Source organism: Lynx canadensis, chromosome C2 (assembly GCF_007474595.2).
Source record: "Lynx canadensis isolate LIC74 chromosome C2, mLynCan4.pri.v2, whole genome shotgun sequence".
NCBI classification, from domain to species: domain Eukaryota; kingdom Metazoa; phylum Chordata; class Mammalia; order Carnivora; family Felidae; genus Lynx; species Lynx canadensis.
Genome location: NC_044311.2, coordinates 140,879,155 through 140,895,833, shown reverse-complemented (window position 1 = coordinate 140,895,833; position 16,679 = coordinate 140,879,155). Strand labels below are relative to the sequence as shown.

General features: G+C 39.5%; 1 protein-coding gene and 1 long non-coding RNA gene across 2 annotated transcripts in view; both read right to left on the bottom strand.

Annotated features, from left to right (window-relative positions):
* LOC116738300 overlaps positions 1-16,679 on the bottom strand; it is a 214,202-nt gene that overhangs the window by 581 nt on the left and 196,942 nt on the right. The gene's annotated exons all lie outside the window — the stretch shown is intronic.
* On the bottom strand, positions 6,490-16,180 carry LOC116738317. The gene is made up of 3 exons (XR_004344107.1): positions 16,149-16,180; positions 15,491-15,541; positions 6,490-7,472 (listed from the first exon to the last, which is right to left on the bottom strand). It is a non-coding gene; the product is annotated as an uncharacterized LOC116738317 (long non-coding RNA).

Here is a 16,679-nt window from a genome sequence, read left to right as displayed (position 1 = left end):
GGTGTTATATGTAACTGATGAATCATTAAATTCAACTCCTGAAACCGTTATTACGCTATATTGGTTAACTAACTTGGATTTAAATAAAATTAATTTAAAAAAAAAAATTGGTGTATCTGAATAAAGAATATAAGGGGGGGAGAAAGAACAATGGTCTTTGAAACCCAGGAGTTTTCCTTTTGTGTTTTTTTTTTTAAATGTGACTTACTTAATGGTGGCTGTTTTCACTTGGTTTTGTTTATTAAGCCTTTTGGTTATACAACTATGGTTCATTTGCTTCTTGGTTGGTTTTAGCAAGGCTCAAGTATGTTAGGGTTGGAAAAAGCCCTTTCTAGAAGCCAATGTGAAAGGAAAGGCTCCATAGTATATGATTCTACTATACGACATTATGGGAAAGGCAAAACGATGGAGACAATAAAACAATCAGTAATTGCCAGAGTTTAGGAAGGATTATTAGGGCAGTGAAACTAATATATGTTACTCTAATGGTGGACCCATGTCCATTATACATTTGTCCAAACAAATGTTCGAGCCCCACATCAGGCTCTGTGCTGAGGGCACATGGAACCTGCTTGGGATTCTCTCTCTCCCTCTCTCTCTGCCCCTCCCCTGCTTGTGTTCTATCTCTCAAAATAAATAAACATTTTTTTAAAAAGGATGTACTGGGAGAGGGAAGAGCAAAAGCTAAGAGGGAGGATTTCTGGTTCCCTGAAGTTTTGGGTGTTTTTTTGGGGGGGTGGGGTGGGGGGAGTTGTTTTTTACTTCTAAATGTCCCCTGCCTTATGCCTGGAGAATACTGTGGTCAAGTTCTACCCAGCCCTTCTTAGCCGGCTCAGAGAGGCACACCGAGAAATAAAATTTCACAGGATAAGATTAGGTCTCAAATATTCATTTTCATCTTAATTTACTTTTTTAAAGTAGGCTCCATGCTGGGCGTGGGGGCTTGAGCTCACAACCCTGAGATCAAGACCTGAGGTGAGATCAAGAGTTGGATGCTCAACTGAATGAGCCACCCAGGCTCCCCTCATTTTCATTTTTAAAAGCCCTTAGGTCTTCTCCCTGAAATATTCTACCACTCTATTTATTGTTTCCTGGACTGGAGAATCAGGTTCTATGTGTGGTTCTGTCTATAATTCTGAATGTTTATCATCTCTATGCTACCACACAAAAATACACAGCTGATTTTATCCCTTTTACGGCTGGTGAATAGAGACGAGAAAGGCTGTGCCAATAACTAAAAGTATATGAGGACTGGTAAGTCCTGGGATCTTATGAATGTTCTTATGGAATGTTTTACTAGCTTTCTGCAAGAACTGACATGCAGCATATGAACCTTTCACTTCCTAAAGGTATTGTAATTTGCGGTATATATTTAATATTCTTTGTGCATTCTTTTGGGCAGATATAAAGTAAAGATGGGAAATATTATTACCCTTCCCCTTTAAAAAGAATTTAAGGAGTGTGTGCACATCTAAAGTAGAAATTTCTGGTTTATTGCTGTAACTTTTCAATACTTTCGACATTTCTAATGGTGAGTAATTTGGTGTGTGTATGTGTGTCTGATGCTCATTTAAGCATTCATAGCAGATGGATATGGAGGTAATGTTAAAATGTAGAGAACTTATCTTATGTTTATGAACACAAATTATTGTTTGTCCACAAATTAGTCAATTACTAAATAAAACGTACAAACCAACCAAATGTCTTCTATGTCAATTACCAGATTTAAATTGCTCACCTACCTAAAACATTCAAAGGAGAGATCTCCAATTGGAAAATAGCTACCCTGTTTTCCATTGTAAGATCAGCATTTTCCTTGAGTCAAGAGTTCATAGCATTTCCCAGCTTTCTCCCAAAGCTATCCTCATAAGGCGAGTCAAAGGAAAAAAAGATAAATGTGGACATTTTCAAGAAATCTGCTATCTCTGCAATCAAATTTCCTTTTTCTGAAATAACCATGCCCCCTCCTAACTCACAGACAAAACATGATGATTTAGGGGTTGAATGATTATATTCCAATGAAGTAGTGCCATTTGATTTCTAACTGCTTAAATTTCACATTTTATATTTCCCAGTGGCTTCAATGCACACACTGAATGTATGAGGGTACGCAATACCCTAAGATATAGCTATCTGATAAAAAATGGAATATTCTAATCTCCCTGAAAAGAGGGAAGGGGTAAGAAAGGAGTCTAAAAAGTTCTAAAATGCTCCCCAAATATGAAGACTGATGCTTCCAAATATATATATTTTAGAATACTTCAAACACTTGATAGGGTTATTGACTTTCCTCTTCAGCTCTGCTCATAGAATATTCAGCCCCAACTACAGATCCCTGAATAATTTTCATATGTCTGAAAATGGCGGAATATTTTCTTAAAAGACGGCCTAAACAAAATCATGAGGTTTCAGTTTGTTAGCGTAAGAGCTGCTTTCCTTTCTGACTCAGTTTATCCCCACTCGATGGTGTATCCACCTCTTCAGATGTCAGTGATTATGAGAGATGATAGGGGTTACTTTCTCTTTTCTAGGACGTGGATTTTCCAGGGATCAGGCTAAAAGGGTAAGAGAGGTTAATGCGTGGGGCCAGAGGAGGTGTGTGTGTGCGGTCGAGCGTGTTGCATGAATATGAATATGTGGGTGTGTGAAAGTGTGAATGTATGTAGGTGTATATGTTGGGGGTGGGGCGTGAACATGCAATGAACACAGTAGACTTGGGAATCAGTCAGAGACAGATTTAAATCCCAGTCCCACTGCTTACAAGCTACAGGACCTCGTTGAACTTACATAGTTTCTCTGAGCCAAGGTTTCCTCATCTATAAATGGTACACCATTTAGTGTGGGCTATTGCTTTGTCTAAGCTTCCAAGAACCATCTGTGAGGGTAAATTCTGTGTGTCAAACTGCCTAGGCTACAGTGCCTAGTTGTTTGGACAAATACTAGTCTAGATGTTGCTGTGAAAGTATTTGTGTATATGATTAACAATAGCAACCAATTGACTGAAATAGATTACCTTCCAAATTATGGGTGGTCATAAGAACAAAGACTGAGGTTTCTCCCAAGGAGGAGGAGATCATTGTGCCTCAAGACTGCAGCACAGAAACCTTGCCTGAGTTTTCAGCCTACCAGTCAGATTTTGGGTCTGCCAGTCCCCACAATTACATGAATTAATTCCTTAAAAATAAAATCTCTCTCTCTCTTTCTCTCTGAATACACACACACACACACACACACACAAACACACACACACACATACACACTCACTCACAACATGGTTCTGTTTTCTGGAGAGCCCTGACTAACATACTATCTCATATTGTTGCCATGGAAATGAAAGAAGTCCAGTACGGGGCTAGAATGCTGCACATGTTCGATAAATTTTGGTCCCTTACCCCATTACTCCCTCTCCCCCACCCCCAAAGTTACAGGAGATCCACTCATAAGGCAAATTCTGAAAGCAAACTGCCTTTGTCCTTTGGGCTTTGTAGGTAAGTTGGGAAGGGGGCAGAAGGAAAGAAAGTCACACAAGATGGGCTCTCTCACAGGAGCTTCCTGGGACAAAACAAAACAAAACAAAACAAAACAACTCCAGTGTGTCATTTGCTATCTTTCAGCCCTAGGCTGGGCCTTATTCCACCAGAGGAGAGGGCTCTAAGCCTGGCTGGCATCATTATCTGTTAAATGAGAGCTACTGGCCTGATTTCTGGAAACCATCTCACATCAAACCCAGACCCAAACTGTGTTTCACTTGGGCTCTGGCCTCTCAAAAGCAATTGAAGAAAAGGGATTCAAAAATAACTCCATGAGAAGAAGCACTATAAAGTGAAGGTGAGGCTTTTCTTTGTCACTGAATGTGATAAAAATAATGCAATACTTTAAATACCATCACCACTCTTTACCAGAATTTCCAAGGGAGAAACTTAAACCAAAATCAGCTCAACTACAGAGTTGACACTATTCTCGTAAGAATATTGATACAGTCTTTTGTCTCAATCACCAGACATACAATTCACTCTCATCTCTCTCTAGAGTCCCTGAAACCTTCTAATATAGGTTAACATGATTTCACTTGGGACGATGTTGAATTTTATGATCATGGCTTACGAAAACACAATCACAAACTTCAACAGTCAAATTAAACCAATTCATGATTTCAAAATTTTGGTGGCTTTCTTAACATATCGAAAAACCTATTTCCAAAGACATGTGTCTAGTTAAGATGTGGGGTACGGGGACAACTCACGCCCTATTAGCATGTAAGTTGGGCAAATCTTCCTGAAGAGCAGCTTGATAACACACACCAAAATGCAAAATGTGCATATGTTTTGACTCTATATTTTCACTTTGAGGACACGATTTAAAAGAAGGAAGACAAATATGCACTTACTTAGCTATTGGCTGAAGATTATTTCCATATTTTAACTATGCTACAGCTGTTCTTATGCATCTTCGATTTATGCAACTGGCATTAAGACTAATTCTAGAAACCATGCCCTAAATCAGGGTTCCCTGAAGCCAGCAGTACAAAATGTGGGCATTCTTCCCTCCAAAGGACATTTGGCAACACCTGGAGACATTTGTGGTTGTCACAAATGGGGGAAGGAGCTATTAGCATTTAGAGGGTAGAGAGAAGGAATGCTGCTAAACGTCCTATGATTTCCACAATAGTTACCTAATCAATTATACTTCAATTGAAAAAAAAAATGGAAAAATTAGATGGCCCAAAATGGCAATAGTGCCGAAGTTGAGAAATACTGCCTTGAGCCTTGCATAAAAGTTATAATAAAGTCTTCTAATAATATTCCTTTACGGAATTAATTGTTATTTCAGTGGCCCAAATAATCCAATAGGACATGACACAGAAATAACTTCAAAGCTGCGGATATCTGTGCTCCTCATAATGTGAAGCATCTCTCTCTTGCTCTTTGATAAGACACAGGAAACTTCAGACACAGTAACATCTTCAGATTAGTTCGGCATACCAAAGGCACTGAACAATTTACTTATGTTCCATTTGCAAAGTCAAAAATACCAAGCACAGATTCTTTAAGAATAGCCACATGTTCAGAAAAAATTGGCAAGTTATTTCCCCAAAGAGCTCAGATTAAACTATTAACATGAGCATAAGATGATTAAAAGTTTGTTATATGTAAATCTCCCTAGACAAGATGCTTTAAGAACTACTATAGACTGAATGTTTGTGCCACCCCCAAATTCATATGTTAAAACCGAATCCTCAGTGTGATGGTATTTGGAGGTGGGGCCTTTTGCAGTTGGAGGCAATCAGGGCAAGACAGTTGAGACCTCATGAATGGGATTAGTACTCTTAGGAAAAGAACCCCAGAAGGGCACCTGCGTGGCTCAGTCGGTTAAGCATCCGACTTTGGCTCAGGTCATGATCTCATGGTTTGTGAGTCTGAGCCCCCTTGTCGTCGGGCTCTGTGCTGACAGCTCAGAGCCTGGAGCCTGCTTTGGATTCTGTGTCTCCCTCTCTCTGTTCCTCCCCTGCTCGCACTCAGTCTCTCTCTCAAAAATAAATAAATATTTTTTTTTTTTTAATTAAGGGAAAAAAAAAAAAACCCAGAGAGCTCCCTTGCCCCTTCCAACAGGTGCACAGACAGAGTAAAAAGACAGCCGACTATGAACCAGTGAGCAAATTCTCACCAGGCACCAGATCTGCCTGTGCCTTGATCTTGGACTCCCCAGCATCCGGAACTGTGAGAAATAAATTTCTGTTGTTTACAGACCATTCAGTCTATGGTATTTGTTATAGCAGCCTCAACAGACTAAGAGCAAGCAGCAGCATTTACCCCCATTCTTATAATTTTTTGTGTGTACAAGATGGAAGGTGACTCTGATATGACCTATTTCTAACTAGGACCTTTGGGGTCAAGATCCTTAACCAGTGGTTTGTATGTGTGAATGTGTGTCTGTGTACATGCTTGTGTCCGTGAGTCTAACAATCACAGACTTGATGACATCGCTGAAGTAGGAGTTTACAAATGTGCTGTGTGGCACCATTAGTGAGAAGCTTCATCCATCCTACAGAGAGAGGAAGGCTCAAATGCTTCTTGAGAGGAAAATGCTTCATGTTCTTGGAATTTTGTATTCTAGTATTCAGTATACATGCCATTAGAGATACTTGATTATTGAAAAGTATCTAGGTATTTTCCCAAGGCACATTTTAAGGAACTGTGGATTTAAAGGAGAAAAATCGTATTTACGCCAGCCAGTGCGCAAACCCACTAAAAGGTAGAAAGATATATTTTTTCCCTCAGAATTATATAATCAAGACACATCCTATCTCTACTAATGGTCATCAATACAATCTGAAGTTGATGTGGTTTTTCATAAAGCACTTATCTAAAGCCAACTCCTATCATGAATCAACCATCCCTCTTTCTGCGTAGGAGAAAGACCTTTGCACAATTTGATGTCGCCCAGGCTTATCAGCAGTACAAATAATGCATGTCCAGGTACTTCAGAAAGTGGCATTTCTCAAAACAATATTTAATGGCCATTTTTAATGGTTCTTCCCCCCTGGAATTTCTCAGCCATTTATGGAGTTCTAGAACTCCAGACATAACACTGTTCTTTTAATGATCTCCATGGCATGGGATCTGCAGAAGGTGAATTCACAGAAAGACTTCAAAGTCATACACTTTTGGATATAGCAAGGGCCGAAGTGAAAAAATAGGCATAAAATAGCAACTTGCAATGTGAGCAAATATTTGAAAGTTTCTACCATGCATTTCTTCTACAAAAGCCTCTTCGGTTGCACAACAATGTGAATGTACTTAATGTTGCTGAATTGTGCACTTATAAATGATTAAAATGGGAAATGTTATGTTATGTACATTTTACCCAAAACATAAAAATACAAAATAAAAAGCCTAGTAGGAAAAGCCAATCCATGGAGTGAAAATTCTCAAGATGAGTCTCTTTTTAGGATTAGATTGTATTAAAATCTGAGTCTGTGCTATAATCTCAGTATCAACACCTGTTTCCTGACCTGTCTACTTTGATGGGCTGGCTGTGTATCCCACCAGAATGTCTTGTGTATTGGATGTCTCTTGTGCCTTTTCTCATGCCCTCTTGGCTCAACTTTTTACTGCAAGCTGTCACTCAAGACCCACCTCAACGCAAGCGTAGCTTCGCGCACCTCTTCTCATCCGTACCACCCCCCCGCCACCACCACCACCACTTTCTACCCAATGGCTTCTCTGCTGCTACTGCCTGGTACACCTGTGGAAACCACTCAGACATTCTGATGCATGTGCTGTCTGGAAGTATGAGGGAGCCAACACCACACAGGAAATCAGGAAACTCTACATAGCTCATTAGAGGCTCCCCAATATATAGCATATTTATATCTGTAGATGTATATGTTTATATATGCAGCACAGAATCTCTTTGGAAGGATACCCAAGGAACTGGTGACATTCTTATCTCCAGGAAATGTAATTGGGTGGCTGAAAGACAAGGGTGAAGAGAGAATTTTCAATGAATATTCTTTGGTGCCTTTTGAACCATGTGAATATATTGCTTATTTAAAAATTAAATAAAATTAAAATTGAAATACATAAAATTATCCTTCATTAATATTAGGACATCTTATCTGATACAAGAAAACCTAAATATTCAGGTTGATCGCTGTCATACAGGTGGGGGAAAATAAATTAGATAGGCCACGGTTGTCACTTTGAGAAACTACCTTAAAAAGTCAAGCTTGTCACAGATTATCTGCCCATAAAGATGCTTTTTATAGAGGAAATAGCAGGAGAAGTTCAGAAAGCAATCATCACATTATCTTGGTCACATTTTAGACGGTACATGTCGGAAATGTTGGAATGAAACTGTTGGTTAGAAGCTATTTCTGCTGACCTCGAATTGCTTATATATCAAAGGTAGTAGAAAGGTGTGCATCATACATAAGACTACTAAACTAACTGACAAAGGCAATTTGCTTTTCTGTGATATTTTATGCAGAAACCTTGATCTAGAAGCACATTCAGGTGAATCCGGACAAATTTTGTGAGATCATTTCAGAGGAATTCCTTGATTTGGGCAGACTTGAAAAATGGCCCAAAGTGCTTCTAACGCTATACCAAACTGTGGCTACAAAACAGATTTTCATATCACAAAATATGGAAACTCTGTCTACCTTCATGAAGTCTATTATAAACACAGGTGCTTTATTGATGGTTTCTGTCATGCTTCCAGCAAGCATGAGAAATGAAAATCTGTTTTGCAGGAAGATTAATCAATGACATTTCAAATAACCAGTTCAACCTTAGTGAATTTAATCTTCTATTCATATAATCTAGACATACAATGAAAACTTTCAGCAATGTTTTTGGGCATAAAACATGGGTATAATGTTCTATATTGCTTGAGGCAAATTCCTTGCTACTTTTTTTGTACCATCCTTCTAAAAGTAGCATCCATTAACTGCAATTTTTTCCATTTTTATACAGGAGAAAATAAGCTAGAAGATGGTTCTGGCTTGCCTTTCTCACTTAGTGTATCAGTACAGGAAAATATGTAAAGGTTTTCAACCTCCACGGCATGCACCAAAAGAAGGTACCTGCTCATTTGCATGTGGCTAAACCATGGGATGTGTTGTCCCTACTTCCCTTCTGCGTTTTGTTAATTAGATAGAGACTTATTCTTGGTCAAATTACAAGATCAAATGTGAGTTAAATCAAATTAAAGAAAGATGATAAAACTAGGCATTCTTAAGCACAATAGAAAAGCATAAGAACCACCACACAATGCAGCTACTCTAAAAATTACACTATTGGTGGCTGTCCCAAGTGTTTGTCCACAATAATTCATAAGAAATACTATCACATGCTGGAAGATAGCATAATTAAGATTGCCTGTTGGCATTGCCCTGCATAATATAATTTGTTTATTCAGAAGCTCCACTTTGTCTTCTGAAGGTTGATTCAAGAGCTTCTTAATCCGACAAGATATGGTTTATTATGTTTTCCTTTGTAATGAATATTGGAATAGCTAATGTAGGGACTGATTCTTTATTGAAAACAATATATTACAGGGAAAAACTCTTATTCTGCCTGTGAGAACAATCTGGTGTGGGTTTATTAACCATCTAAATTTGATCTTCTCATGAAGCTAATCTTTAATTGTCCAACAAGTACATGTAAGGTCTTTTATACCAAAATTAAAAAAAAGTGACTATTTTAAGCTAAACACTTATTAAGTATCAAAAGCAATGAACCTCACTTAGTACTTAATAGGCCTTATATTTACTGAAACCTGAAACTCTAGGTTATTACCACTTATATAACATTAAACTTAGTGCTTATGTGAGAGCATGACAGAGGTGACATTGGCCAAATTGAAAAACTCCCCGTTAGAAAGTGCCTACTGGTCAACAAGGGACGTTTTAGAACTACCTGGAGAGGCGTAAAACTAAAGGAAGTTTCTGGGGTGGTTTAGAAAGTAAGTCCTGGAATTCTAGGGATGAAACGTTTAATTCTGAAACATCAATTCCCCTTCCCTGGCTCGACACTACTATGGAAGAACACAGTTTTTCGTGCCAGATACGTCTTTCCTGGACTCCTCCTAACATCCATTTTCTTTCACCATTCCAACAATCCATAATTTCCCTAGGAACAATGAGAAGTTTTTGGTTTTTTGTTTGTTTGTTTGTTTGTTTGTTTGTTTTTTCACAAAAATAGTGTCTGTTCAATTCCAAAATAATCAAGGCACTTTTTTGGCAAATAAATCAGTCTCTTATTCAACCGAATCAAATCTGTGATGTCATGTTAACAACAACAACAACATCATTGGTGATGATATTTAATTATTTGACCTTTCATTTGGTAATTTTAGAGGTTGAAGAGACAAACTATGAGTCTATGTCTTCAGTTCCTAACCCAGATCAAATTTATTCTCAGTGCAACCTTGGAGGGGACCAGATGAAACACCAACGAGCTATTTCAAGGATCATGTTCTGGAGTAAATTTTTTTTTTAATTTTTTTTTAATGTTTATTTATATTTGAGACAGAAAGAGACAGAGCATGAACGGGGGAGGGTCATAGAGAGAGGGAGACACAGAATCTGAAACAGGCTCCAGGCTCTGAGCTGTCAGCACAGAGCCCGACGTGGGGCTCAAACCCAGGGACCGTGAGATCATGACCTGAGCCGAAGTCGGACGCTTAACCGACCGAGCCACCCAGGTGCCCCCTGGAGTAAATTTTAAGGAGTGAAGAATCTGAACTATTTTTGTTTCAGAACTTACCTGGAGCACCTTTAAACTACGAACACATCTTTTTTTTTTAATTTTTTTTAACTTTTATTTATTTTTGAGACAGAGAGAGACAGAGCATGAACAGGGGAGGGGCAGAGAGAGAGGGAGATACAGAATCTGAAACGGGTTCCAGGCTCTGAGCTGTCAGCACAGAGCCCGACGCGGGCTCGAACTCATGGACAGCGAGATCATGACCTGAGCTGAAGTCAGATGCTTAACTGACTGAGCCACCCAGGTGCCCCCGAACACATCTTATCCATGCACTTGTTCAAAACATTCTTCTATTGGTGACTCTCGGTAGCAGACAATCCCCCCAGGAGCTACTCTGGGCATGTTAAACATGATGGACCTGACAGTACATGGAATGAAAAATGACAGGCTGACCCTCCAGGTGAAATCGATCTGTTCCTTTAAACTTTGAAGCTTAAAGAGTTATTTGTCATTTTCACTCACTCTGCAGGTATGGAATTCTCTTGTAACAGTGTACAGGGTCAAAGCTTTGGTCACTGTGCAATACTCTCTTTCTTTTCCTACTGCAGGGATGCAAGAACTCAACATGACTTATAGCCCAGGCAGTAACCAAAATGACAACATGTAAGAAAGAATAAATCGACTGACCCCAGAGCTCAGCATCCATCTCAGAGATTTACAGTAGGGACCATGAAGAGATATCTAGTAAGCCAAGAAGTACTCCTAGACTCTTTGAATTTATGGTATTCTTCACTGCAACCCACCTAAGAAATTGGGGTTGAAACAAGCATTGTCTTCTATTCCCCCACATACTATAGTAATTGTGATAATGGTAGTCATGCTGTCGGTAGTAAGAGCAATAATTGTCATAGAAACATTGCAGCCTGATATTCTTAGAGTTCTATAATAGATTTGACTACAACTTTCTAAAGAAGGCTGACTGAATCTAACTGAAAAAAGAACAATCAGCCTATTCTATGTGTGGTAAAGTCTCTTTTTCCCCCATGTTATACTGAGATATCATTGACACACAGCACCATAAAAGTTCAAGGAATATAGCATAGTGACTAGACTTTCATATATTGTGAAGTGATGATCACAGTAAGTTCAGTTAACACACAGATACCAAAACAAAGCAAAACAAAATGAAACAAAATAAAGAACAAAAAACAAAAAACCATCAAACACAAAAAAGGAAAGAAAGAAAGAAAGAAAGAAAGAAAGAAAGAAAGAAAGGGAAAAAGGAAGGAAGGAAGGAAGGAAGGAAAAATTTTTTTTCCTTGTGATGAGAATTCTTAGGATCTATTCTTTTAAAGTCTCTTGCCAAGAGGAAAAAGGAAAAAGCTTTAGGTGCTGCAGAACAAATTAGTGAGGCCAAGCAAAGAATTTGGATGGCCAAGCAAAAAATGTATGCCCTTAATTAACTATCCAAACTTGAGTTATTTATTGAAACTCCCTGGCTCTCAATTTTATCATTCTCTCAGTGAGAGATTAAATGACATCTAATTTCCATCTCAACTCAGAAATTCTAAGATTCTATGATTAAATACATCAGCAAAAAAATGAGTGAATATTATTTTCTCACCAAAATTACTGCCAAGCCCACATTTCACACTTTTGTATAAACGTAAAGAGCTAATTTTTTTTTCATATTTAACCCTGAGTTAATACTTGAGGAGGTGCTTGACCAAGACTATCAGATACATTTATTTCCTCGTAGGGTGACCAGCAGTTAAAACAGGACTGTCTTAGTTTTACAACTCAAAGACCCATGTCCCAGAAATCTCTTCTTAATCCTGGACAAGCCAGGAATGCTAGTCACCCCATGTCACCATGTCACTGCTACTGTCACTCTGACCCACAGCCTATAGGAACTAATTCCCCTCAACCAGAAGATTCTGTTCCACCCAGTTAGTGATTTCATTTCAACCAAGAAAGACTTTATATAAGGAACCGCCATTTAGATTTGTGGTTCTATTTCTCACCTGCCATCTAATGGGCCCGAAGAGGACATTGGCCAGATACTTGCCTACTGAGAATACCTTCCTGTACTGGATTTGAAATCGTGCTATAATGCCCCGACCTCTTATCTATGGGTTTAACAACCCGCCACACCCTTCCCCCCTTCCCACGAGAGGGTTATGCCTGCCATTTGTACTCCCTGATGAAGGCCAGAGTCTTCTTTTGAACCAGTTCAACTTCTCATCTGACAGTGAGTTCCACTGCTCCTTTCATTTCTGTACAACAACCCCCAGACCTGGCTCTCCTCTCACTATTCCAAACCTCCCATTAGTTCCAGAAAGAGAATCCAGGACAGCCCAGATCAAGCTGAGATGAACGTGTTTGAGCAAGCAGCCACCTCTGCGACCACCACTGGTTCTTCTCAGTCCTGGTCTCTCCATTCTCCCACTGGCTTACAGTATTGTTGGAGATGCCAGCCCAAGCCACAGCCAAGCTTGGTGACATTTGGATATGGCCCTATCATCCTAAGCATGACATGCCTCATATTTGACTCCTTCAGCTTTAATTTACTGCTGAAATCTGTCATGACATAGGTGGTATTAGTGTCCAAGGCTCTGCTTCTCCCCCACGTTGGTATCAGCTATGCCTCAATGTTGTTAGAACACAGCCACCGAAAGGATTAAATCATCGGTAAGAGAAGGCGATTGCTAATGCACACGAGTCTCTTCAGACACTTAATGGACAATTAGAATTTTGTGCAATTTCAAATATACTTGTATTCTATTATTTTAATATGGAAACACTGTTATAGATGAGGAGTCATGATCTTCAACTTCAAAGGACACCTTCAGGGGATACTGGGTATGAATCAGATCTTCTGTCTTTGCCATTTGCTAGAGCAATCAGGAGAATTGTTTGAATCTAATTCACACTTCCTGGTGGAGCTCTTCAATCCTAAGTAGAAGGCCCCAGGAATAATGAGAACAAGCCCCATGAGGAGCTAAGACCTCCCCTCCCCACTGAAGTTAAGACAGTGGCCAGGCTGCAACCTTTAGGAAAATAGATCCTCACTCTAAGCTAAGACATGCACCTCATCCAAGGCCCAGTCAGATGCGGAAGGAGATGAAAAGCACAAAGGTAGGTACTGTCCAGTAGCCCTTTCCCCAAGAGCAATGAGAAGACAGGATTCAAGTGACTAAAAGGCAAATCTCAGAGTCAAAAGACCTGTACTTGCTCCCTGCTGGTAGGGAAATGCCACATGGATTGGGGAGTCTGGGGTAAAGAAGACAGACAGAGGCAAATTAAGTAGCAACAGAGACGTGAGTGGTCAGGAGGCAGGAAGCCAAGAGCTGCTGGAGCTAGAAACTGCGGAAGACGCAAGTTGGCAGCAACTCTGAGAGAGATGACGGGAACCAATCAAGTCAGAGCAGCGACCAGCTGAGTCAGAGCCAAGCTGAGCTCTGTCTGCACAAGACAAAGCCAGACTGGGACCCAAAGAGATGTCATAGGGGTGACTCACTAACACGACAGGGAACCACAGAGATGGGGAGTTCATGGGTCTGCTTTCCCATTATGATGTCACTCTTTAAACTCTGGACAAAAGGCACACATTGGTCAGTTCTTGTTCCAGCTTTGCTTCCCTTTTCATGTGTCAGAAGAATTAGGTGTGTGAAACCACATCAGTGACCAACCAGATATGTAGGGAGCAAACTACCGTATGTCCAAGACTGTACAGTCAAGGACAGCAGAGCAAAACAGTAGTTACAGCGACTTATACCCACTGAAAATTACACAGAAGGTGATGTAATTTGGCCAGACTCGCTTTGCAGATAGCTGTCATTGCTGCTATTGAATTTTGGGTGTGTGAGATGGAGTACAGGAGAGACAGTTGGCTTAGAAAAGGAAAGTGTCTTTCTCTACTGATCTTCCAGTTATTTCTGCCATGCCCCCTTACCCTAACAAGAAAACAAAACCCAAAAAACAATCCATATTGGAATAAGAAACTTGAAAAAAAGAGTTAAGGAACCAAAAGCCAAGATAATGATATGCCACTCATAAATTATAAAATACTAGACATCACCTAAATGTTTAGGGACTCAGTTCCTTTATCTATAAAATGAGGTGGGGGGGGGGGTGAGGTCGCTTTTTCAATTTTATCATAAATGTAAAATAAGAAAGTGAAATGTGAAGAAAGTTGAGGTGCTACAAATATACACTACAATTGTGACCGTATAAAGATAATGTGAGACATTTTTTAATCTCTATTTTATTTCTCTTTTACTTCATTTCTTCCTTGTTTCTCTTTTTACTTCTCTACCAAAGCGTATAGGGAATACGCTACTTTCAGGTTGAAAAGCCTTCCAAAAGCAATAAAATATGAAGAAGTACAGAGAAGCCAAAAGGAATGTGGAATGTCAGGCTAATCAGAAATGCTATTTATTAAGAGCAATTGTTGGCTAATGTCTGCACACTTATCGCTGACGGAAGATTAGCATTAGCTCAAAAGCATGAAGACATTACCAACAGCCCTTCCTCTGTTTTCCTTATCTTTCCCACATTGTACGTTTTGCTTTGCTCTCCCTTCAAAATGGTGTCATTTTCCTGATTTTCAGCCAAGTAAGTCTTCTGTCCTTATGTATCGAATTTAATTCGATACACTTGATTATACATAAAAAACATTACTAAAATAGATTTCATTTTAAAATGTCTACATAATACAGTGGCTATGTCTATTATTCATCAGAGACTCCATCTAATGGAGACAAATTCTGAAGCCACTGTTCTGGCCTTATAGCTTTCTTTACACTCTAAGAAAAAGAAAGAGGACAAGGGAAAGTAGAATGGAAAGAAATTGGGGGTGGCTGGCTTGTTTGGTTGGTGGAGTATGTGACTCTTGATCTCAGGGTTGTAGGTCTGAGCCCCATGCTGGGTGTAAAAATTACTTAAAAAATAAAAAATTTAAAAATAATAATAATAAATAAATGGAGAGGAATCAGAACATTGAAAATATTAGATATATTTTCATTTAAAAATCGAAGATGTCTTATGCTATGCACTGAATATTTGGTTTCCCATAAAATTCATATGTTCAAATCTCATCCCCGATGTAATGGTATTTGGGAGTGGGTCCTGTGGGGATGATTAAGTCATGAGGGCGGAGTCCTCAGGAATGGGATTGGTGCCCTTATAAAACAGGCCACTGAGAGACCCCTTGCCTTTCCACCATGTGAGGAAACAGTAAGAAGGTGCTGTCTATGAACAAGGAATCAGACACTCACCAGATACTGAATATGCCAGCATGATGATCTTGGACTTTCAAGCTTCCAGAACTGTGAGAATTAAATCGCTATTGTTTAGAAACCACCCAGTCTATGGTATTTTGTTTTAGGAACCTGAATAGACTAAGACATTCTGGAATCCCTTCACTCTCCATTTCCTATATCCAACTGGTCAATACACCTATCTTTTAAATATACGTCCACTCTAGCCCTTCCCTCGGTTGCTGCCTCTTCCAAATCCTCATAATCATACCATCGACTCTGCCAGTATTGTGGTGTCATGCAAGATTCCCAAATCTGCATAATCCTAACTCTTTTTTTTTTTTAATTTTTTTTTCAACGTTTATTTATTTTTGGGACAGAGAGAGGCAGAGCATGAACGGGGGAGGGGCAGAGAGAGAGGGAGACACAGAATCGGAAACAGGCTCCAGGCTCTGAGCCATCAGCCCAGAGCCCGACGCGGGGCTCGAACTCACGGACCGCGAGATCGTGACCTGGCTGAAGTCGGACGCTTAACCGACTGCGCCACCCAGGCGCCCCAATCCTAACTCTTATAATACTCTTGTAACTGCTTCATTCTCTTAGCCCTCCATTCTTTCAGTCCAGCCTATAACTGTCCTTAGGCTTCTCTGTTTAAAAGCTTCCAATGGTGGGGTACCTGGCTGGCTCGGTCAGTGGAGCATGCAACTCTTGATCTCGGAGTTGTGAGTTTCAGCCACACATTGGGTGTAGAGATTCCTTAAAAAGAAAATATTTTTTAAAAGCCTCCAATGGTTCCTTGTAGCTTACAGACTGACATCAAATATCTAGAGCTCACCCCCAGATCACACATCTTTAACACTTTTTCACTACGCATCCTTCTCTTCAATCAAATTGGACTATTTGTAAATTATCACCAGAGCATGATTTTTAAAAATGAAATCTCATTAAAAAAATCATTTTAGAATTATTATATGGTTTGAACTTTGAAGATTAGTTTTTCATGTAAAATTCCTTATGTTCAGGAAATTACTATTGTCCTCATAGAACTTAAGAGTCAGGGAGAAAAACATTACCAAGATGTGCTCGCTTATTTCTTTCATTTTTTCAATAAACACTTACACAGTGTTCATCATGCATCCCTTATAGTGCTTGGTGCAGCAGACCAAGTGAATGGTGGCTGCCAAATGGAACTGTTAAGGGATGTCTT